The following is a 25,084-nucleotide window of genomic DNA, read 5'->3' on the forward strand; positions in this document are numbered from 1 at the left end:
AACCCATTTTTCATGATCCTATAAGGTTGTGCAGAGGTAGTGTACTTGTGTTTGAGCTGACTAGTCGGAGTTTTATTCACACCTCGACTATCAACTCGGATTGGTGCTTGGCAAGCAGGGACAGGGCATTGCATCACAAATTGCACCGTCCCTTGGATGGCCATAAAACTAAGTGTCCCATCTGCTATCATTAATTGGTGGCTGATAAAGACCACACAGTGTCTTTCACAAGGATTAGGCGTACACTGAGAGAAGCAGAGATGTGCATGCGGACAGTATGCAAGCTATCACTGGCACCCTGAACAAATTAGAAATTCTTGCCCAAATCAGCTCCAGTCGAACATGAGGCCCAGTCATCTGGTTCATGTAATTTTGAGGCCAAAAACAATCAATGGCTGATAAACTATCATGTTCAGCTTGTGGCTGCATCATTTTTTTCTGGGGGCACGGCTGTGTTGCTGATGCGGTGCCTTCTATCACCAGTAAGCTGGAATTCATTTCACTGACCTCGGAAGGATGACAGGCTGAATCAACCCTACCTGTTGTTAATTCAACGGTTAAAGGGGCTCAAACTCAAGACCCTAAGATCTAAAGCCAGCCACCTTAACCATTAAGCCAAGACCAGGCCTGTCCCCCACAAAATGGTGGTGGTAATAGGGGCCATTAAAGAAGCCAAAATTAGCAGAGTATTTAAAGCATTTTTCAGCAGCAAGCAAAATAACTGGAAATAATGAGCAAGATTATTGTAAATTTTCCATTCACGGAACAATATTAAACATGTGGGGCAGAAATCGGGTGGCGTCGAGGCATTGGATAAAATCACAAGTCGTTAAAGAAACTTTAAAATAATTAAAATTTTGAAAATATTAACCAAAACCTTTTGCGTGATGCGTTTATAGTTTCATCGCAACATGAATGTAGTCTCATTGAAAAATCTGTAATGTCTCAAAATGGCATCGGATTCTGAAAACTTCCTTTTATTTCACATCTGTTTGCTGCCTTTCAGGCCTCGTTGGTAATGAATTACCTTCGGCCTCATTCATATATCAAAATATAATATATAATTATATATATATATATATATATCTGCAGGCCGGGGGTCGGGTGAAAAAACCACCGGGGGGGGGGGGAGCTATCTCGGGTTCCCACCAGACTCCCTGGAATTGCAGGCCGTTGCACACAGATAACTCCGTGACGCGGCGGGTCGCGAACCGACCATGAACGCCAATAACTCAACCGCGTGACCTCGGTTCCTCCCATCTATGGGTTAACTGGGTTACCTAATTAATCACGTGATTTAATTACCAGGGAGCACGCCCTCATTACGCCTTGTCCGAACCGGATCACTTTACCGGATCAGATGCAGCCGAGCGACACTGCCAATGACGTACCGGCGAAAAGGAACAGATCGTTGGGAACAAAGTCCCGGCTAAGTTAGGATACGGACCATGCTGGATCAATGAAAGAAAAGATGAAAACGAGCTGGGAACATTTCTACAAAGGATTTATTAACAGACAGGCGAGGAAATATATGTGGCACAGTGAATATAGCTTTTATTGTTGTTTGTTAGCAGGAATAGGAAGAAATGTGAGAGGTGTGGCAATATACAAGCAACTTACAAAAGCAGACACAGAGCGGAGTTATGCTGATATAATTATTGTACAATCTTAACTTAAACAAGGACAGGCGCCAGGACACACACACACACACACACACACACACACACACACACACACACACACACACACACACACACACACCGATGAAGAGGAGTTGATGAAGAGAAAAAGGAAAGGAGATGAGGCCAACGGTTTCTCAATACCTTGCACGATTGCCTGATCGCGCCACCAATACGTTTTGGGGGGGGGGGGGTGCTCCGGTGGGCGATACCTCCCTGACAGCTGGCACATCGTCTCTTGCTTCGTGCAGCTAGCATAGATCCAGAGAATGAGACGTGATCGTTGGGCGTGAAGGGAGGGACTTGGGTGGAGTCGAAAGCCAATGGATGGAGAGAGAGAGGTGGAGCCAGCAGGCAAATTGGTAAAGAAGGGTGGAGCCAGCAGGGGAATGGGTAGGTTGTCAATCCCAAGCCAGACAGAACAAGCCATCAGGAATGAAGAAAGGAATGATGGGCAGGAACAACACACCATGAACGGTGAGCAGAAACAATGCACCAGGAACGATGAGCAGGAATGACACACCAGGAATGACGACGACTCCTCCTCCTCCCCCTGCCCCATGACCCATCCTTTTATAGCTGCAGTGATGTGGGGTTGGGGCGATGATCCGAAGCAATGTGTCGTCACCTGAATCGGGAGCTCTGGTTGGGCCCCGGGCAGCATACGGGCTGGCCGCCATGACCGGAAGCGGCTCCATTTTCACTTCCGGCCAGATGGTTCCAAGCTGCGGAATCGTCTCGCTCCGAGCACTGTGATATGAATTGCCTTGCACCGAACTCTGTGTCGTGCCCCACCGACCCGCGGTTGGCGCCGGTCAATGTGCCTGCTCCATGGTGTGCAACGCGGCCCAAGCGATCCGGCCGCACAGCATGCCTCTGCCTGGTCACAGCTGCATCGAGGCGGAGGTGCGGGAGGATGTCTGCCATTCGTGGGAGGCATTTGATGCCGTCGTGAGCGAAGACCGATGGTAAGATGTCATTGTAACCCCATGCGCAGACCCGAATAAAGATGTGTGTTATTCGTGCCTCGTTCTGCACGATGATAAAGTATCACAGCCACAAGTGGGTCCGCCATTAAGCACGTGGCCAGCGCGCGGGTCCACCCGCCATTGAGCATCGTGTTCGTGGTTATCAAAGGCGGTGGGATTCATGGTGCCAGCCCTGATGTGTGTCAGGGAATTGAGGGAAAAGTTTGGATATAATTATGTATGTAAGGTTGAGTTGAAGAAGAAAAAAAATAAAAATAAAAAAACCGTTTTTACAGCCATTTTTCCCTGCTGTGCAGGGGTTTGGCTTTTTCTTGAGGCAATGTTTTATGGCCGGATGCCCTTCCTGACGCCAACCCTGGTCGCCTCTTACGACACACAGGGATATGGTACACCTATTCTAACCGGGGCATACACCAAGACCAGTACACTGGCACTCATTTCGCCAACCTCGGAAGGATGACACGCTGAGTCAACCCCCTGGTGTTAATTCAGCAGCCAACGGGGCTTGAACTCAGGACCCTGGGATCCCAAGCCGCCACCCTAACCACTAAGCCAACACCAGGCTCAGAGTTGAAGAAGAAGATAGATATAATTACTAAATGGGAAATGGGTGGAAAAGTGTGCGCCGAGTGTGTACTGAAAGTTGCCAGCATTTTGGGTGCCATTTCTTCTATCTCTTCGGCACATGTTCCGTGCAGCGTGGGCATCGTGTTGGGTGCGCTTTCTGTCCAGTGGGTGGAAATTACTGCTGCACGTGCGTTTGGCAGGCTGTGATTTCTGCAGAGGGGCGTCTGACGTAATGCCCGCTTGGCCTTCGCTGAGGACCCATCTCACAGTGAAGGGCGCACGTCGCTGGGATTTACCTCAGGAATAAGAGTAGAAAACAAGAATAGGAATGAGTGCAGAGATTTAATCAGACGTAGTTATGAAGTTTACACAACGCACTGTCCCGTTGTCCCACAAGACAAAAAGGAATGGTCTATCTGAACGTACATTAATGGAATAACTGTTGAGGGACCGCAGTATGTTGGTTGCTATTGCTATTGCTTTGGAGGGATGCGGTTCTTAGAACCGCAACAAGATATATATATATATATATATATATATATATATATATATATATATATATATATATATATATATATATATATATATATATATATATATATTGTTACGGAAATGGCCCTTAATGGGATTACTAAGAATAGGATTAGCTCGGATCCCCCATTAAATGCCTGTTTAGATAGGTTGTTTGGTATAAGGGATGATATGTGTGTGTCGGGAGATGTAGAAGACTGCGTTTTTATGTTCATACGGTGGTGAAACGAGAGAAACAAGAGATGATTCATCTTCCTCTCCTGTACGAACGGGAGGGAGTGGCCTAGAGCGAGAGGTGTGGCCTGGAGAGGTAGTGACGCGAAGGGGCGGAGCCTTTGGTCAGAGAGTCGCCGAGAGAAGTGAGAGAAAGCAGAAACAAAAGATGAGTATGTGGAAATAGTGGCGCTCGAAGTGTGCTCGTGTTTCGAAGAGAGCGAAAAAAGGGACCTCGTGGACAGGTTCAGTTTTGGCGGTTTGAAAACTGCAGGCGGTTGAGAGGAGTGCTCGTGTCTCAAAGCGAGCAAACAAAGGAGTGCTGTGTGTGAGGAACGGCTGGGTTCTCGAGGCGTGCTCGGAGTCGCTTCGAGGCGAGCGAACGAAGGAGGCACCGTGTTGGATCTGCCGGGAGAGACGCTAACCCCACCTGCACGTCGGTGATTTGACCGAGAGAGGCACTGAGAGGACGAAGCGGGAGTTGGGCTTCGAGGCAGGAAGGCCGGAGAGGAGACGCTGGACCTTCGGACGGTCCTTACTCACCAACGGCGAGTCACGTTTGCCAAATCCGCCTGTGGAACTCGGACCTCGACTGGGGCCTCGTCTGGAGAACAGGCCAGGCCTGGATTTGTGTGCTGGACCGTGAAAGAGATCAGCTGAAGCCCATCTTCGACCCTACGCGAGGTCAGAGCACGTGGAAACCGCACACGCGGTGACTAAAGGAGGAAGAATACCGTGCCGCCATCTTGCCATGCAGCACATTCGAGCGGGAGTTTGACCCTGTGGACACCACCGCTTGTTACGAACGATATTCGTGCTTTTGGACACGGTCCTCTCGTCCATGAGCCATCACCAAGTACTCTGTGTGCATGCATGCTGTTTATCTGTCTGTTTTGTTTGCACGTGTTGTTTAAGGCATATTTTGTAGAATCCCCTCGAAACCTTTAGTCCGTGGTTCTCTAGGTAAGAATGGGTAGATAGTTAGTATAACCATTGTAGTGTTTATTGCTTGTGTTGTGATCCCTGATGTTCCCCAATAAATCTGGTTAATTCTTATGCAGTTGCCGCTATGGATTAATGCATGTCGCGTCGAGGAACGATCCGTTCGATTAGCATATAAGACCAAAAATGGTAACAAGCTGGTAGACTCCGCTCGGTCACTGACAAAGCCAGTCTGTAACTAGGGGTTCTATCTCCCCAACTGGTAAGGTACAGGATTACGTTGGTATCACGATTGAAGATGCGTGACCCGAGACCTGTGCCGAGCCGGCCGGCGTTATAGACTCCCGGAGACGGCGATGGCGAGGGTGGCGCTAGAACCAGGTCAGATTCCCGCCACCCCGGATCCGCAACAATATATACATACATATATGTCAGAGCGTTGATCACCCTTTCAGTTGAGGTATGAAGACATCAATGTACTTGAGAGAAAACTGTTTATTATCTATCATACGTGTACACAGAGAGGATCAAACCACAAGAAACACCAATAGGCCTTATTTTGATATCGTCACCGATCACGTTACTGTGGCAGCTCCACTATATTGAGTGGCAAGAAAGTATTACCGCGTCCATAACAACCGATAGTCTCCACTTCAACTACACCGTTATTTCCAAGCAAGCGATTTTTTTTTCTGCAAATGGATAAGAGTCGTTGTGCCCCGGGATGTGCTCAGCGATATACTAAAGGCTCTGGAGTGCAGTTTTACCGCTTCCCCGCCGAAGTAGACCGACAAAATCTTTGGATATATCGGTTCTGAGAAGAGAAAAATGGCGACCTGGTGAACATGACTGGTTGTGTGGCCTTCATTTTGTCTCCGGTATGTAACTAATTTCTGATACGTTATTTCAGTAGTTGGTATTAAATAGCTGGTGGTTACAAAATATTGTCTGATTTGTATCATTAAAATGCATTATATCCCTTTTTTTATTGACAGCATGAGATAGGCCAGATCACCTTTCTAACAGCCGTCTAACGCGCACAGTTCGGAGTTGTTTCCTCGAAACTTGTCTTAATGCTATTACATCGCAGATTAAATTAAATAGTTTTTTAAATAGCATTTTAGAAATTTGAAAAAAAAAAAAATCAGTGTAACATTTTCACTGCAGAAAGTCACATCGATATGTATAATACATAAAAAACTAGCACTTGGAAATATCCACAGCAGCGTGGCATTACACCGGATGTTTGTCATGGAAAAATATAATGTATCTGTAAGCAAACTGACGAACGAAGATTTTCTACAAACTTTCTTCTACAAAGGCCAAAATTTCCTTTCTGTTGTCCATTTATTCTTTGAAATAATATAAGGATCTTCACTAAGACCACACAGCTTCAGTTTTTCGCAGTACCTCTTCTTAGAAATACTATCTAATCCATGGAAATAGCCCAGAAGTTCACGCGACACGTGTGTGGTAGCCATGATTATTTGCCACTCAATATGGCGGAGCCTTACCTTCCGCTGTGACGTCACTCGCTTAGTGCATACGGTCAATTATGTAATTGAGGAAGCCCGGAGAGTGCCGCTCTACCAGAGTCGGTTATATCACTCTCTTATATAGTCGGTTTTATTTTTGCACAAATGCTTATCTCGCGATTGTCCTTTCTCAACCCAGGTTTCAACCCAGGACCAGCTGAGAGCAGCTGGCTTATTTCGTTCAGCAATTGTGAATCAAGCATAGATAAAGAGGAAGTAAAGTTACTCCCTTAAGCTGCTCATACAGGATTACTCAAGGCTAACCACATCATTATCTTTACAGTGTTCTTTATGAACATATTTCTCCAGTGTTCTTTATGAACAACAAGCAAGAGTATATTTTGATTAACTGAAAGCCAGAGTAAGTAAAAATGGCAACAAACAAAGCCAACATGAAAAAGGTACAAATCCCAACAGATATACATATACATACTGTACACATACACATGAAAAGGTGGATACTCTGAGACCTGGGAAGGCTCTGTTACATCTTCTGAAACCCGCAAATGGAGTTAACAACCAACACGCACACGCGCACACGTATCTACGAAGATAACAGGTGCTGTACCTATGGATACTAAAGACACCCAGAAATTCCACGGTCCCTGCTATGTTCTTCTTGTATTATAATGCCCCAACTCCTCCTTCATTCCCTTTCTTCAAAGCAAAAGGGTAAATTGTTGTATCAACATATTACATATTCCTTCAGTGGAATATTTAACTCTTTCTATGCCATTGGTGACTTCATGTAAAGCAAGATCAGAAACAGCAAGTGAATGTTTGACAATTCATGGTTTATTGTCGTTTGTCGTTTCTCATTCATTTCAAGTGAAGTGATTATGACTATCCTCATTGTGTTAATAAATGATCGGTAATCAAATTACCTTCTTCGTGAAATATCTTATAATATATATATATATATATATATATATATATATATATATATATATATATATATATATATATATATATATATATATATATATATATGCATTGATCCAAATGGGAGGACATCGGATATATGTTAAGTTACAATTGTGGGTGTCGTCAAGCCAGCTGTCCAACCAATCAGTGGGAAGGATTGGTACAGAATCACGCACACACAAACAAGGGTATTATTATTATATAGATTACAAGGGACCAGCAGAACATCTGCACAATGTAAAATGCGACGTCAAGTCCTCAACTCCCCCCCCCCCAATCACGAACCCCAAATCTTCAACCTCCGCCTCCCCCAACCCCAATTTCTCAGCAACCCCCCCCCCCTCACTGAAAGCCCTCATGATCTCCCCAGACATGTGAAAACCCCATGGAATTTCAACTCTCAAATGACCATGAGCAGGCTAATTGTGCCAATAAATCACCCAAAACAGATTCTCTTATTCTTGATATATATAAACATTTGTAAAAGTAAACAATGACGGATGTCTTCTTTCACAATGTCGCGAGATTTCTGGAAGTCCTCGGACAATGACATGGGTTTTATGGTGCCTTGTCGAGTCATTTAAGAGAAAATAGTTGGAAATAACAGCAAGGACCTGTGTAGCCTCCATGGGAAAAGCCCTGCTTGAGAGAATGCTCCAGTTATTTGGGCAGTGTATAGACAACAGACCACTGCATCGATTGCTGCCGCCTATCTTCAGAAGGCCCATGACAGCTATCAGCTCAAAATCCTTTTAACTGTCGCTTTGATCATTTTACACTGAAGGGCAAACTTATAGGGAGGGCATAGCGATTGTGACTGTGACAGCTTCAAAGACGTCTTGGGCTTCGCATAGCAGGAAGCACCAACAATGCGGCCATATTATTTTTCAGGTTGAAATTGTGGTTGGGGTCAGGCGAACTGTCCAATCAATGGGTGGAACGGAATGTTACACACAGTGAAATGGACAAACGAACAAGCACATAATGATGTGGGGGATGAAGCGCAAACTTGAAATGAACTCTCCTCAACTTAACGTGCATACCTTCCCACAATGCAAAGCAGCAAGTGCATTGTAATTACCTCCACCACCAAAGAAGGATGGAGGTTACGTTTTCACCCCTATATGTTTGTCTGTCTGTCTGTCTGACTGTGAACAGGATATCTCAAGAAGTTTCAGACAGATTCCTACAAAACTTGGTGAAAAAGTTGGTTGTGCGACAAGGAAGAATGGATTTGATTTTTGGTGAAGATCCAAATCCGGATCTGGATACAAGAGGTTTTTTTTTAATTTCCACAAGTGATTCTTCACCATTGAGAAATAGGGCCAAAAGCGATAAATAGCACGATATTTCAAAAAGTTATGAACGGATGATGACAAAACTAGGTGGATGAGTTGGGCAGAGAGAGGGATGCAGTCCACCGAGTTCCCTTTTAGTTTATAAAGTTGTGCAGAAGGATCTAAAGATTTCCTGACTGTCCAACCTTCATTGGCAAGGTGATTTGCTGCCAGAGGTTCATAAACATTTACATCACATGTCGGCCCAGGGATATTGTTCCGATGAAAGGGAAAACAACAGGTCGTACAAACGCTTTGTAAGTCAGATAGGCAACATGAAATTATTAGCAGTTGATCAGCCCAGAAGAAATGAAAATGTAGAATATCACAATATTAAATTAAACGTCAGGTCAGGTATGGGAGCATGTGCCAGAACAGCGCGTCGCTGCGTCCACTTTCCGCCGGTACTCCAGGGGCCTCCGTCTGGCCATCCCCCAGGCAGATGCCAGGCCCATCCCCATCTCCTTGAGATGATGGTCAACCTGCTGCAACCATGAGGCACGTGGTCGGCCCACTGGCCTCCTCCACTCATGAGACTCCCTCGCTGAGAGAATCTGGTGAGCAGGATCAGCGTCAGGAAAACGAGCCACATGTCCATACAGCCGCAGCTGACGCTCACGGACTATGCAGGTAACAAATCTCATCCGAGTCTCTCTCAGCAACCGCTCGTTGGACACAAAATCCGACCAGCGATAGCCAAGGATTCTCCGAAGAGACCTGGTACCAAAGGAATTAAGTCTCCGTCTCAGATCCTTGGTCAAAGTCCAAGTCTCGCACCCATAGAGCAAGACTGGAAGTACCAAGGACCTGAAGACTCGGACTTTCGTCCTCCCGCACAGGTACCGGCAGCGCCACACCCCATGATCCAGTGAATCCATGACTCCCCAGGCCCGACCCAGACGTCTATTGACCTCCGGCTCACAACCTGCGGAGACATGAATATCACTGCCAAGGTAAGTGAATCTATCCACGACCTCAACATCCTCACCACAAACAGACACAGACAGGACAGCAGCATCCAAGATGTCACCGAAAGCCTGGATCTTTGTTTTGACCCAAGAAATCCGTAATCCCAACGGCTCCGACTCCTCATTCAGCACCTCGAGGGCCCCCAAGAGGATGTCTAAAGTCTCCGCAAAGATGACTGCATCATCTGCAAAATCAAGGTCCGAGATCTTGACATTGCCAAACGATGCACCGCAACTTGATCTCTCCGACATCCTCCCAAAAATCCAGTCCATACAAGTGTTGAAAAGTGTGGGGGCAAGTACACATCCCTGACGAACTCCAGTAACAACTGGAAATAAGTCAGAGGCGGTACCACCACACTTCACAGCACTCTCAGTACCAGAGTAGAGTTCAGACATCAGATCGATCAGTTTCGGTGGCACCCCACGAAGACCAAGAATCCTCCAGAGGACATCCCGATTCACTGAATCGAACGCTTTACAGAGATCAACATAGGCTGCAAGCAGCCCCTGCCGAAACTCTCGTCTGCGTTCAGTGAGGACACGAAGAGCAAGGATACGGTCAATCGTTGACCTCTTTGGTGTAAAGCCTGACTGCTCTGGACGCTGGTGCTCAAGCAGATGGTGGCGAACCCTATCAAGAATTATCCGAGCAAAGACCTTGCCCGGCACTGAGAGCAGCGTCACCCCTCGGTAGTTGTTGCAGTCTTGGCGATCACCCTTCCTTTCCAGAGAGGGACAACAAGGCCCCTCTTCCAGTCAGTTGGGATGATGCCTGTGTTCCAGGCAGAGCACAAAACTGCATGCAACGACGCGAGTGCAGCATTTCCACCAGCCTTGAGAAGTTCAGCATGGATGCCACAGATCTCTGGAGCTTTGCCCCGTTTCAACTGGTTCACCGCAACCCGTGTTTCCACAAGCGATGGTGGACCACAGTTGATTCGAGGGTCAGCAACAGGGATTGTAACACCCTTGACGTCCAACTCGACAGCTGGGGGATCAGCCTGGTACAACCGCTCAAAGTAACCGGCCCAGCGGGCCTTCACTTCAGACTCCTCTGTCAAGAGCCTACCACTCTCTGCTCGAACTGCAGTGCTCCGAGGGATGGGCTTGGATGAACGTAATGCGCGAATTCCCCTGTAAGCGGGACGAGAATCACCTGTCCACAGGTGATGCTCTACCCCCTCACAGATTCCTCGCACATAGGCCTCCTTGTCCACCCTCAGTGCACGTACAGTTTTACGCCTCAGCTCCCTGAACAGCTCAGCTCTGCCATTCAGCCTGGCCCTGCGACTCTGGTCAATGGTTAATTAAACGTGAAATCTAAAAAAGTTTAATAATGTAAAGTATGACGGGATTCGAGATATGCTCGTTTGCCAAAGGTAATGGTTTCAAATTCGTAACCCCTACCTGTCCTTCTTCACACAATTCCCACATAGTTTATGCTGTTCTGTGAAACACCAGATGTTTCTTTCTATTCTTGAATTGTTCCTTCTACATTTTTATGAAAGTAATAATAATTGGATTTATATAACGCCTTTTGCTTTTGGATACAAGACGCTGTCGAAGAAGAAGAAGAAGAACGATATTTCACCAAGTTTAGTTTAAACTCAAGGAATGTATCTTGGTGTTGGTCACACATACAATCACTCGATACACACACACACACACACACACACACACACACACACACACACACACACACACACACACACACACACACACACACACACACACACACACACACACACACACACACACACACACACACACACACACACACACACTATAACAAGCACAACAAAATGTCAACAAAATTAATATGATACAATCCCTTGTGTACCTATGGATACTATTAGGTGCTTTACCGATGGATACTATTAGGTGCTGAACCTATGTATACTATAAGGGGCTGTACCTGTGGATACTATTAGGTGCTTAACCGATGGATACTATTAGGTGCTGAACCTATGTATACTGTAAGGGGCTGTACCTGTGGATACTATTAGGTGCTTAACCGATGGATACTATTAGGTGCTGAACCTATGTATACTGTAAGGGGCTGTACCTGTGGATACTATTAGGTGCTGTACCTATGTATACCATAAGGAGCTTTTCCGATGGATACTATTAGATGCTGTATATATGTATATTGTATACTATAAAGTGCTTTACCTGTGGATACTATAAGGTGCTTTACCGATGGATACCACAAGGTGCTTTGCCTGTGGATACCATAAGGTGCTTTACCTATGGATACTATAAGGTGCTGTACATACTGTATGTATACTATAAGGGGCTGTACCTGTGGATACTATAAGGTGCTGCGTGTATGGATACTATAAGGGGCTTTACTTATGGATACTATAAGGGGCTGTACCTATGTATACTATAAGGTGCTGTACCTGTGGATACTATAAGGTGCTGCGTGTGTGGATACTATAAGGGGCTTTACCTATGGATACTATAAGGGGCTTTACCTATGTATACTATAAGGGGCTGTACCTATGGATACTATAAGGCGCTCTTTAGGTTTCAATCTCACCGAAGTACTACTATTACTACTACAACTACTACTATCGCTTCTCCTTCTTCTTCAATGACCACAATTATTTCCACCTTTTTGTGGGCTGCTGCGGAGGTTTTCGCCCAAGTCTTTCACGAAGTGGCTGGCCAAGTCTGACGTTCAAATGAACGTGCAGGAATTTCCATTCTAGCCAGGTTGCCAGTGATGACTTGCCTGCCCTTTGTGAAGGACGACGTGGGATTCTTAATGTCCACCAACAACCTAGAATGCTCGTGTCGACGGGGCTGCATCTTAACATCCATCCGAAGGGATGGTGCAATCATCAATACAAGCAAAGCAACAATCCTACAGTTCATAACGGGATTGGAGAATCAAACCCAGACGAAACTGCTCAGAGGCAAATGCACCACCTCTGCACCATGCTGTTTGTTCTTTTAACAATTCTTAAAGCAATTTAACAATTAAAGCGAACGTGTGAATTTGTGTTAAACCCAACGCTCCTTGTAACAATAAACGACAAAGTGAATGGGTCCACCCAGCAGGGGGTACTCATCTTGGCCTTAATTGGCCACCGAGAGCTGATTCTGAAATGCTTTGGGGGGGACTTGTTGCCACCAGATGTTGTCTCCTTTGTGGTCCGATCTGATTGAGCTGACAGTATTACCCCGTCTTGCCTGGGTTCGAATCCCGACCAAGCTAAAGACCGTCATTCCGGTGTTTTGCAGACAGGTTGATTCATCAATGCGGAATCCCATGTGCCAACATTCATCGGTGGACGGTAAAGACTTCATGGTGTCATCTACGAAGAGTAGTCGAGCGATTACCGAACAAATTCCGAATTACTGCCCAGACCTCCATCAGCGGCACAGCCACACCCTCAGCCAATGATGCTACCCAACGAAGATGAAGTTACTCTACTTCGAGCAAAAGTTGTAGGAGTGGGGTGGAAAATGTTGACTATGAAGCGGTGATGAAGAACTGGCACATTGGGTTTCTGAAAATGGCAGATTGAAATCGATGTCCAAGAAAACTTGACAAAAAAAAAAACAACAGGCAATTTGATCCATCGCACTCTTGGTACATCCATTACCATTGCATTTTACCAACACCTCTGTTCATATGGAGTGTAGGCTCATGGAGGAGCTAAGCAACAGACGGAAAACGATTACAGATTGACAGAAAGTTAAAAGGAGACAAGGCAGACAAAAACGTTTGAACACAACAGAAGCGAAACGAGTGGTTGAGTGGGAAGAATGGAAGTGGACGTGCCGAAGTAGAATGTATTGAGGGTGAGTAAGGGAGAATGCGAAGGGTAACGCCGAACGACGGAGAGAAACATTGGGGAGTCATGAGTTAAAGTCACGAGGCAAATTCGGCACAGAGTCAGTTCAAACAGAATAAGAGAATAGAGGGATAGAGGGATAAAGGGAGCATTCATGGGAAAAGTAGCGAGGCTACAAGTTAGAGAAGAGAAAGTTGAGGACCCACCAATCTACCAATAGTGCACAAGGAACAAACTCCAGGATTTGGCTTCCGAACGGAAGAAGCCACTAATACCAAAACACTTGGACAAAACCACGTCCGGTGGAGCAAGATGGGAAGCAGCTGCACCGACCCAGAGTGATGAACCATACTCCATAGCACTTCGGACGAAGCCCTTGCGGAGAATACCAAGGTGTCAGCCAGCAATTGAGGCCAGTGTAAATATATGGTTCATCCAAGACAGTTTGTGGCAGATACTGAAGCTAAGGGACTCGAACTATTGCATCTCTTCCAGGAGTTTCGCAGAAAGGTAAACAGAGAAGAGGGAATGGGGGAGGAGGGGGGTCATCAGCTGATCCTTATTGAGAGACAGAATGAGAGCTTGGGGCTTTCCTGCATTGAAAGTCATGTTCCAAGTAGCTAACCACGGACATTTTTTTCTCCAGATCTGCAGGCAGCGATGTCGTGGCATCCTACCTCTCGGGAGCATTGTGTGCCGTTCTGTACATGGTGAGGTCATCAGTAAAATACAGGAGTACAGAGGATTTTCCATAATCGCGGAGAGGTCATTGATGTGGCTGGCCATCATGGTGTGTGCCTATAATCCGGTTACTCGGAGGTTGGGGTTGGGGGATCACTTGAGGGCAGGAGCCCTGTGTTGTGCTCTGCTAATGGATGGTACAAACCAGTCTGGCCGATATGGCGGCACCCAACCCTGACTGTCAGTTCAGGCCAGATCAGATTTGTTACTTGTTAATCATGTAAAACTCACACCAACCTGTTCATGGTCGAGTGTCGGCAACTAAACCGGTTTCCCCACCAGGTCCCCTTGATGTGGAAGGTGTACAAGGTCCGTCTAAAAAGCAACAGGACTGAGCCTGTTGTGTGCTCCACTTACACAACTTGAACGGGTTGCGTCAGTCTTTCGCAACTTTCCAGCAACATATATATGATTGGTGATGGTTGACTGTACTCATTGTGTGATTGTTTTACAGGTTGTGCTTTACACCTTGTCCAGTCTGAGTCGTCGTGCTATGAGTCGTGAGCAGAGAGCCAATCTGAAGTTTCTTGCCAAGCTTGACAAAACACCTTCCGAATCCTTTGCTATGCTGTAGCAAGTCTACAGGGAAGAAACGATGTCACGTACACGTGCATTTGAATGGCACAAGAGGTTCAAAGAGGGACGGGCGGGAGGAGGTTGAAGAAGATCCACGGTCTGGAAGACCTTCAATGAGCAGAATGGTGGACAGCATCGAGCGTGTGAAGCAGATGGTGTGCGCAGATCGTCGACTCAAGGTGCGGATGATTGCTGAGGAACTACCCATCAACAAGGACATTGTCTGGAGCATCATCACTGAAAATCTCGAAATACGCAAGGTGTGCACAAAGATGGCCCCCAAGCTGTTGTCCGAGGACCAGAAACAGCAGAGTCACTGTCTGTCAAGACATTATCGAGCGCCTCAAGGACGATCCAGACCTGCTCAGGAGAGTCATCACTGGCGATGAATCGTGGATATTCGAATACGATCCCGAGACCAAACGGCAGAATCGTCAGTGGAAAAGTCCGGCATCACCAAGACCAAAGAAAGCAAGGATGTCGAAGTCGAAGGTCAAGGTGATGCTCATCGTGTTATTTGACATCAACGGCATCGTCCACTTCGAGTTTCTACCACAGGGTCAAACAGTGAATCCATATGTGTAGGAGATCCTCCGGCGCCTCATGAGATCAGTCCGGGACAAGAGGACGGATGTGGAATGACAACGCCCCTGCTCACAATGCCCTGAGCATCCAACAGTTTCTGGTGGTGAGGAACGTGCCAACTCTGGAGCAACCCCCGTATTCACCAGACTTGGCCCTTTGTGATTATTTTCCTATTCCCCAAGCTCAAGGGGGAGATCAAGGGGACCCGATTTCCTGATGTGGAGGCCATCAAAAGGGCCGTGATGATGGAGCCCCGGAGGATTCCAGAAGAAGCTTTCTGTGGGTGCATCGAAGCGTGGAAAAAAAGAGGATGGACAAGTTTGTGAGACTGGAGGGAAACTATTTTGAAGGGGACAAGCGGTGATTTAAATATATTTTTTGGAATAAAATTTCTATGAAGTCAGTCCCGTTACCTTTTTTAGACGGACCTCGTATGGACATGGACACCCTGCAGGTTTATACAAAACCTGCCAAAGGGTGGAGGAGAAACTTGGGAGCCAACAGCCATCCATATTTGGTGCCAACTGCGTCTGCAGATGTCCTCCTGCAGTAGGTTACCTTCCCTACGAGGTTACTGGCACAATTTGCACTCTGGCCACCACAAAACACTTCACTCCGCAAAAACACACAAAGTGGTGTGTGGCGGGGTGGTGCTGAGGCGGTCAACCACCAGATGGCGGTCTCCTCGGGTTAACCTGAGGCGGTTCCTTCAGGTGGGTGCCTGGAATGTCCTATCCCAAAGAGAATGGGATGGGCCAGGCATCTGCCTGGGGGATGGTCAGATGGAGGCCCTTGGTGTACCGGCGAAAAGTGGACACCACGTACTGTGAAGCACATGCTCCCAATGTATGTACTGTATTGATATAGATCAATAATAAAGTTGGTCCAAACCCTAATACTTCCTTTTGGCACACCAACCTCGACAGGAAAACTCTGTGTATTGTACTCCGACCAAGATTGGTATCATCATTGGTCTCAATCAAATGCCTAATCTTATAATGGACAGCATTCCTCAGGTTTGGCCACATGCAATGCCTGCAGCACAGCGAGGTTTAAGCCAACTTCCAAAGCATAATCAAGCACATTATTGAACGGAAAGTCCGAAAGGATGGCCTAGTAGTCGTGAACTTGCCTTTGAGCTGCCTAATCTTCTGATCGTTTTGCTCACATTAGCTGAGTGATGTTGGAGATTTCACATTGTGTTTCACAAAGAGTCGGCAATTGCTGCTGGTATCCTGGCCAATTTGTAAATCCTGTTAGGGTCCTGAAATCCTGAACTCAACATAAACAGTGGGTTGAGTTCATCATTGACTCTCAGTCTAATATGCTTTTGCGAATGAATACTGAAGGCGATGACATCTGAATGCCCCTCAAGTTGAAGCATGGCATCCTTTTGCCAGAATGGGGTCCTTGGGGTCCTTTTGTCGGTGTCCAGAATGCTCCTCACGCGGCCGGGAACAAGCTTAGGTTCTGGTTGCCGGCATACCTCATCAGGTTCGGTGCCACGAAAGGAATTCATGTTCACACACTCCTTCTCAAAAGGCCCATAATTCATCACACCTTATTATGGGGTAGGCCAGGTGAAGTTTTCTGTGCCAAAGACATTCATGGATTGGTTGGTCAGGCCTGAAATTCAACTACAGCTAATTCGAGATGGAAGTTGTAATTTGTTCAGGGTGCTGTCCATAACTCACCTCATCTTTGCAAAAGTCACAGTGGGATCTGGTGCATGTTGTTACCTCTGCCACCGAAGGTACATGGAGGTGATGTTTTCACCCCTGTCTTTCTGTTTGTCTGTCTATGAGCAGGATATCTCAAAAAGTTGTGGACGGATTCAGATGAAACTTGATGGACAGGTTTGGGTGTGTGACAAGGATGAATTGATTGGATTTTGGTGAAGACCTGGATCCGGATACTCGAATATCTTTAAAAAATTTTAGTGGTTTTTCACTCTAGGGTGATAAGGCCAAAGAGTGATATCTCAAAACGTTATGGACATATTATGATAAAATTTGGTGGATGAGTTGGGGAGGTGACAAGATCCGGATGCAGATCCGACCTATGAGTGGATACAAAATGGAAACTTTTCAGCCTGACAGAGGTATGCGCTCTCCCGAGGCCATTCTAGTTGGGTATGCCGAGTGTGCACCCTACATAACTTCATCTTTAACCTTCCCTATGCTTTTCAAAGCATGCCTTGGGGTGGTGCTCAACCACAGGGCAACACAGATACATCAAATGGACTTCCTATTTGATACGTGTCGGCCTGTTTGATATCCCCATTTAAGCATTTAGCTCATGGTGCTGGGATCCCAGGTTGAAAACTCATTTTCTGTATTGATTTGTCGATTGTCTACTGACGTCCTTCCTCTATACATGATACAGTACATGTCCAAGCGCAATAGCAGCCTTAGATTACTGTTTTTAAAAAAAAAAATCCAATAAAAGACTGTTGGCATCAACATCTGCACTCACAGCTATGAGCAAACTGGCTCCCTCATTTTGGCAAATCAATATTGCATCAGACGTGCTCATGCGGGGTGAGAAACACACAACTGAACATTCATTGGGAACCAGGAGTAAGAATAAGGAAGTGTGTGTGTGTGTGTGTGTGTGTGTGTGTGTGTGTGTGTGTGTGTGTGTGTGTGTGTGTGTGTGTGTGTGTGTGTGTGTGTGTGTGTGTGATCAGAGTTTGAAATTTTGATCATGCACATTGCTACAACTCCCAGCATCACGTGGCTCTCTCGTTGGTGTCTCATGGAAGACGCTGTCGATTCAACATTCTTCTCTTTGGGCCTTAAGCAAGCTCTGGACATCACTTGAAGATTCGCAACGGTGAAGTTGCCAAGTGCATGACTGCCACGAGGTATAAACCGTCGGGGTGCCAAACGAATGGACCATGCAGGCCGCCTGGCAAATACAAATCACTTAGGCACAGTAAATTAGTGCCAATTAGTCTTCACTTCGTCATTCACTTTGACCGGTGTCAGCCCACCACGTCTCATCGAGGCCAAAGGCTGTCGAGACACTTTGATAATTGTAATTGAATAATGATATACCCACATACCATGACATGTTGATGTCCTTGCTTATTTTGCTTTTAATCAAGAGGCTCTAATACAATAATACGGATTATCGAACAATCAAATAAATTTGAAAGCTCTGCAAGGGAGCCAAACGTGCTCGTATTACAACAGCACGTTTACAGCGTTCTCACTCTGCCGTGGTTTGAAACGATGCTCCAAACAATGCATAGTTCTGATGCTGGTGTTAGTGGAAAGTGGCTCAAGACTTGGTGACCATTTTCTTCTCTTTACGGGTTCTTGAGGAGTGATTGTTTGCACCGCACATCACATCGTACATCAAGAGAACCTTATAAGTGTTTAAGTGTGTGTATGTTTTGGACATGGTAGCTTCAGCCTGGTGTTGGAGAGCGGTTAGGGTGGCTGGCTTGGGATTTTCGGGTCCTGAGTTTGAGCCCCTGTTGGCTGTTGAATTAACACCATGAAGGTTGACTCAGCCTGTCATCCTTCTGAGGTCGGTGAAATGAGTACCAGTGTACTGGTTAGCGGGGCATTGCATCACTGGCACAGCTGTACCCGCTGGCTTGTGCCGCATACGAAGGAGGAGAAGGAGGACATGATGGCCAAAGGTCATCAACCAACAGAACAAATCAGGAGAGTATGAGTCATACTATGACTAATCATTGAGTCGCTGTGATACTATTGCTGCAACTACCTTTTACCACATTTGTGGAATACGAGCTAAGACCAGAGGGGCTCCCAGTTTCCCATCCACTTATGAGACGTCTTACTTATTGATGATCAGTACCACCAAATGGTTAGTGGACAGGAATCCTAGCTCAACGTCCCTCCAAAGGATGGTGCACTCACTGATGCAATGCCCTGCCTGCGTCACCCCAGGGCGACAGTTTATAGTCGGGCTTGGAATCAAACCCAGATTACAAAGCTCAAAGGCAAGTACACTTACTATACCTCTGCACTATCCTCTGAGCCCTCTTTACCATTGGGCAACCACCATACCAGACTTGGTACTGCACCTGTAGAATGCAGAACCCTTAGGTACGACTGTGAATATCGCTTGGCAATATCAATACAATCATCAAGTGATGAATCACCCTATTTATGTAATGAACTGAAGCATCAACTAGCAGCCAGCTAACCGGCTCAGGAGTACCAGTTGGCAAGCAGATGGCTCTCCGTGTCTTGTGTGTAAAGTTTCACAAATTTGAACGCACAAAGCGATACAATAGCTCACCTCACTATCATTACCAAAAGCACATTTAATGCACCCAGCGCCTATTGATGGATGGCAGAGCGAATCAAATGGCGTAGACTGCACCGCCTGATCGCTACTCCAATTGCTTTTGGACCTCAAAACGATGCCTGGATAATTGCAAAACTCTCTACGGACAACTCACTGCAGAAAACTATAGTTCAGCATCATAATTCCACTCACGTATTATTAAAACGCGGACTGGAATAATAATTATACATCACGGAGATCGATGTATTGTAATTGCATATCTTACGTCCATATCCTCATCAATACGCACGTTCATATAATAGAATGTAGATCTTAAATAAAAGTTAATTTCATTGGACGTCGATGCTAAGAATGTTGTGCTTTACAAAGTAATGGAACAGATGTATTCAAGTAAACAGATAATTTGAAGTGATGAACAAAAATGGCCTCTTGAAGTGCGTAAGGTGCCTTTCGCAGCACATGGTTGGCGACAAGATGAGACGCTCAAGGTATCGTCATCAAGTGAGCCGGACATCCGGAGAGCAAAGGTATCAAGGTGAGGATGTACCTTGATCATAATGCCCTTCCTCAACTGACATTGTGGGAAGTCGAGAATGTGGAAGCCGATTTCGTATGAGCTTAAGGCGTCGTTTGTTCTTGGCCATGCGATGTGGCCTCCCTAATAGGAAATAAAATAAATTCAGGTGGTGCAAAAAAAGGAAGCAATCCACGGACACACAGACACCAAATTGGACCGATGAGCAAAAGTGGGTGGAAGTTGACGGCTCATCCTCGAGACCAGGTTGGCTTCGTTTTTTGGTCTCCTCGTGTACATGCAGTCTAGACAGATGGGCTTGTAAACCGCTCCAGGCACAGAGGTTGCAGAAAGGCTGTCATGCTGCCCTGTTTATCTTCTTTCGGCGTCAGGTGGAAAAATAAAGGGTCTGAAGAGTCAGCGTTGCACCGGCCATGTTAACTAGGCTTCTTTCTATAGTGAAGGCCTTGGTTTCGTTCTTTCATCCGTGTGCCACGTAGGCTTAGACATAACAATGTTACAGAGATTCTTAAACAAAGCTGTACTGACTGGGATCACCTTAAAGCTTCAATTCATCCAATCTGTAGAGTAAGGAAGCAGGGATTCAAAATTGGGCCAACACACCACCCCACCAGTTGTCTCAAAACACAAAAAAGGACTTCAGATAGAACCAAATGCCAATTACTTGTGATATGAGAACTTGCCCGAAGAGCATGAAGACAAAAGCTAATAATCGCGATTCGATTTCCGATGGGATTCGGGTTGTGATGTGACGTTCCCCATGAGAGGAGACAAGGTGATTCTGAAGCAGTCTCGTGGCAAGGAGTACATTGGGTGGTTTCCCATTGTATTTCCCTTGGAGCTTAAGCCTCATGATATACTATCGAGAAAAATGAGCTTATTCGATCATGGAGGTAAACAGCCTGTGGCCCTGTGACCATGGCTCCAGACGCCTGAACGTGGTGGTATGAAGTTGAGAGCTCCTTGTGCATCGGTTCATTTGATGTACACATACACAACAATCTTTAAATAATGGATGCTCTGTACATCTTTATGTGTTTTAGCCGGACATGAACCGGCAGAATCTGTACATGTAAGGAGAGGAGATTGGGACCATGCTCTGTGTTGAGCATTGGTGCTGCCTAAACAGTCTCCTTGGTTATTGGGCACAATCCTGGACGGGTCGTCACTCCGACACAGGATACCAGCAGGCTGCTACTCATTTTGCCAACCTTGGAAGGATGACAGGTCGAGTTAATCCCACCTGGTATTAATTCAACAGCTGAGCGGGATTTGACCTCAGGACCCTAGGATCCAAAGCCCACCACCCTAACCATTAAGCCAACACCAGGCATAGCAACACGTAAGTTGCTGGATCTTATCTAATAAATAAATGGCATTTTCTGTCTGTGTGTAACATCAATCACACCAAAACCACTGTCCTAATTGCCACCAAACTTGGCACATGGACCACAACCTCGTGGTGAACACGGGCTGCTTGGTTTCATCTGTAGTGATAGGGTTTCAGGAGGGAAGGTTGACAATAAATCTCTATGTCAATGTGTATTGTGTATCACTACCTGGTAGTGATGGTGGCAGAGGGTATCAAGTCAGCTGTGGAGTACATGTCCCCAGAGAATGGGAAGCCCCAAAGCCAACCTTCACGAATCAGGGGAGGCAGGGGAAGGGGGGAGGGGGTGATAGTCCAGACTCCAGAGGGATGGGAAGGGGTGGGTGAGATGAAGGAGAGGCGGGGGTGGGAGGAGGTAGGGGAAGGGACGTGAGGAAGGATCCGGTGTTGCCTGGTAATGCCGGGCACCCCTGCTAGTTTAAAATTGAAAAAAATTGGACACAGAGTCAAGGCTCATGAAAGAGCTAGAACACTGAAGAGATCAGGATGCAACAGGATGAAAATAACACTGGAGAGAGAGGGGGTGTCAACCACATGCTTGAAGGACAAAATAGAGGGAGACTTAGACAAAAAATGGGTGTGGGAAGGAATTGGGGGGGCGTAGGAGAGGATGCATGGGGTGGACAAGATGGATACAGAAAGAAACTCTCAAGAGGGAAAACGAGATTTGAATGGAGGGATTGCGATGGAGGACATCAATACTGCATCATGAATGGCATGAAATAAATGTGACTGGTGGTGCAATATTGCATCATGGATGGCCAATGAAAGAAACCAATTGCCTGAAATATGTAGACCAAGCATACTTGCGCCACCAGTCAGTGCAAAGAAGATTTCAGGTGCAGTACAATCCAATGGATAATACATAATTCGTTTCTAAGAGCAGTTTCAATACCATGAAAGGCCCATGTTGGATCTTCATCAACTGCTCTGGAGTTCTCCCATAAAGGTGAAGCTAATGGTTTCAACGTTGTGGTGAAAGCAGTACCGCCACATTTACAGGTCAAACCCGGGGCAGGTGGTGAAGCATTTACAATAAGTCAATTGGCTGCTGCTGAGGTTGTGGGCAATGTAGGAAAGGCTACAAATTGTCGGTGGCAGGTAAAATGGTTAAAATCACATCGGCATCAATCGATGCGAGATCCGAGGAAATTATCCCAATCCAACAAGACTTTCCACCAGAAACAGCATGGAAGCCGGAGAGCAGGCTCCAGAATGGATGTGATCGACTTGGTGTTGGATGGAAATAAATCCAAGTCAATGACTTCTTTCATCCTCGTATCCTTCGTTGGGATAAGTATTAGTGTTCTCATGTTTCTTTGACTCCTTCATTCGCACTCTTTGTATCGCTGATTGGTCCATTCCCACATGTCTTTTACAGTCAATCAAAGTTCTAAGAGACATTACTTACTGCTCCGCAGTTCTTGCAATTGGATCTCAGCAAGCTGGTCCTTTGGACCATTGCGACACCAGTTGGAGGTGAGTGATGACTTTTTGCACCACCGTTCACATCTACTCACAAATACACGAGGTTGTTAAGAGGGACAATTTGCTCCTGTTTCATGTCGTTATTTTTGTTTCTGCAACAAACACTCTCCCCTCCTGTGAAGTTAATCTTCCCAGTGGCCGGTTCAGAGAACCCTGCGGCATAGTTTTATAACAACTGAGTTACGTGATACATTATTCGTGCAAACATGTACCCCAGCTGTCTCCTCTTATATAAGAAACCCTCCGAGCCCTAGACAATGCTCAAACATAGAAATAATTAAAAAAAACATTTAACCTGGGGATTTCCTTTTCAAACACAATGGCCTACTGGTAGTACATAGGCTCCCAATTAATCACACCACCTTGTAGGGTCAGCCATGTAATGTTTTTTTGGCACAAGTCTTTCACGGATCAGCTAGTCAGACCTGAAAATGGACTACAGTTGATTCAGGCTGGAATCTGTAATTTGTTCAGGGTGTCGGCCATAACTCACAGTGGGATTCTTTACACCCACCAGATAATGCTTGCAAATGTGACAGTGCACTTAACATCCATCGACAGGTACAGCACACTTTGTGATGCAATGCTCTGCCTGTGAAACACCAAACCAACAGTTTTGAGTCAGATCAGGAATTGAACCCAGACAAGACAGCTCAAAGGTAAGCCAACTACATCTGCACCATCCTGTCTGACTGCAGGTATCACGCAGCACTGCAGATGAAATATTCTTGACCTCAAAGAGACATGACCTCTAAGACATTCAAATTTTAATTGTTTCCTTTCGTCCTGCATCACATTTTGTTGGATTGAAAATCAATATATGTACCTATCCACCACAATTCTTCCCAAACGCAACTACCGTACATTCTGAAACCTGCAACAATGTCTTTGTTAAACATACTTAGATCCCCACAAGCTGGTGTATACTCACATTGGCTTATTATCTACGCCACCGAAGGTGGACGGAGGTTATGTTTTCACCCCTGTTTGTTTGTCTGTGAGCAGGATATATCAAAACATTATCGACGGATTCTGAAGAAACTTGGTGGACAGGATGGGCGTGTGACAATAACGAATTGATTCGATTTTGGTGAAAATCAGGATCCAGATGTGAGAATTTTTAAAGTAATTCTTCACCTTTGAGAGACGCAGTCAAATACAATATATAGCACGATATCTCAAAAAGTGATGGACAGATTCAGACAAAACTTGGTGGATAAGTTGGTTAGGTGACAATAACAACCTGACTCGATTTTGGTTCAGGTACAGATGCAGATCCGGCCAAGCACTGGAATACAAAACGTAAACTGTTCAGCCTGGTGGAGGTATGCTCTCCACCGAGTGCCTTTATAGTTACACTGAACACGCGAAGCAAATTGGAACATAAATTTAAAGACAAGTTTGCCGTTTAACCGTACTTTGTCTCTGAATATGTCCTAACCACCATTACACAGAGAGGAGTGAGATAATATGTTTACTCTGTCTATCTGACAGTTCAACAAAATTGAAAATCATTCCAAACAAGAAACGTACTGTTTTTAAGGCCGTAGTAATAAGGACACAAACAACAGGCATGAATAACTGATGTGTGACGTGTTAGATGGACTGGTGCAATAGACACTGGGTAAAACTGCGATAAATTCCGAGAAATAATTTATTTAACGGCTTTTACAATCTTTATTTTAATTGAATTATATACTTGAACACTGCAGAAAAAAATTTGGATTAGCGAAAATATTATCTCATACATGTCGTTAAATAGATGATATTTGTGTGGTTAACCGTAATTTTTTTTGATAGGCAACTTCACAAGATTTATCCAGATAGCCTGAATGCAAACAGAAGTGTAAATGATTGAACAATTGCTCCATATCTGGTCGTGTTGGGTAGAGTTGGACAGAATGGTTTTAGTCCAAGTGTACACGACAGGTCAAAAGTTTTAGAACACCCTCATTTTTCCAGATTTTACTGAAATTTAACCAGTTTAA

At 45.6% G+C, this 25,084-nt stretch overlaps 1 long non-coding RNA gene across 1 annotated transcript; it reads left to right on the forward strand.

The window, feature by feature from the left end:
* Positions 1-1,429: 1,429 nt before the first annotated feature.
* LOC147014542 (uncharacterized) lies at positions 1,430-23,089 on the forward strand. The gene is made up of 3 exons (XR_015050797.1): positions 1,430-2,647; positions 20,140-20,218; positions 22,990-23,089. It is a non-coding gene; the product is annotated as an uncharacterized LOC147014542 (long non-coding RNA).
* Positions 23,090-25,084: the final 1,995 nt, after the last annotated feature.

Source organism: Eptatretus burgeri, chromosome 13 (assembly GCF_056783735.1).
Source record: "Eptatretus burgeri isolate ZD-2024b chromosome 13, Ebu_testis_v1, whole genome shotgun sequence".
NCBI lineage: Eukaryota > Metazoa > Chordata > Myxini > Myxiniformes > Myxinidae > Eptatretus > Eptatretus burgeri.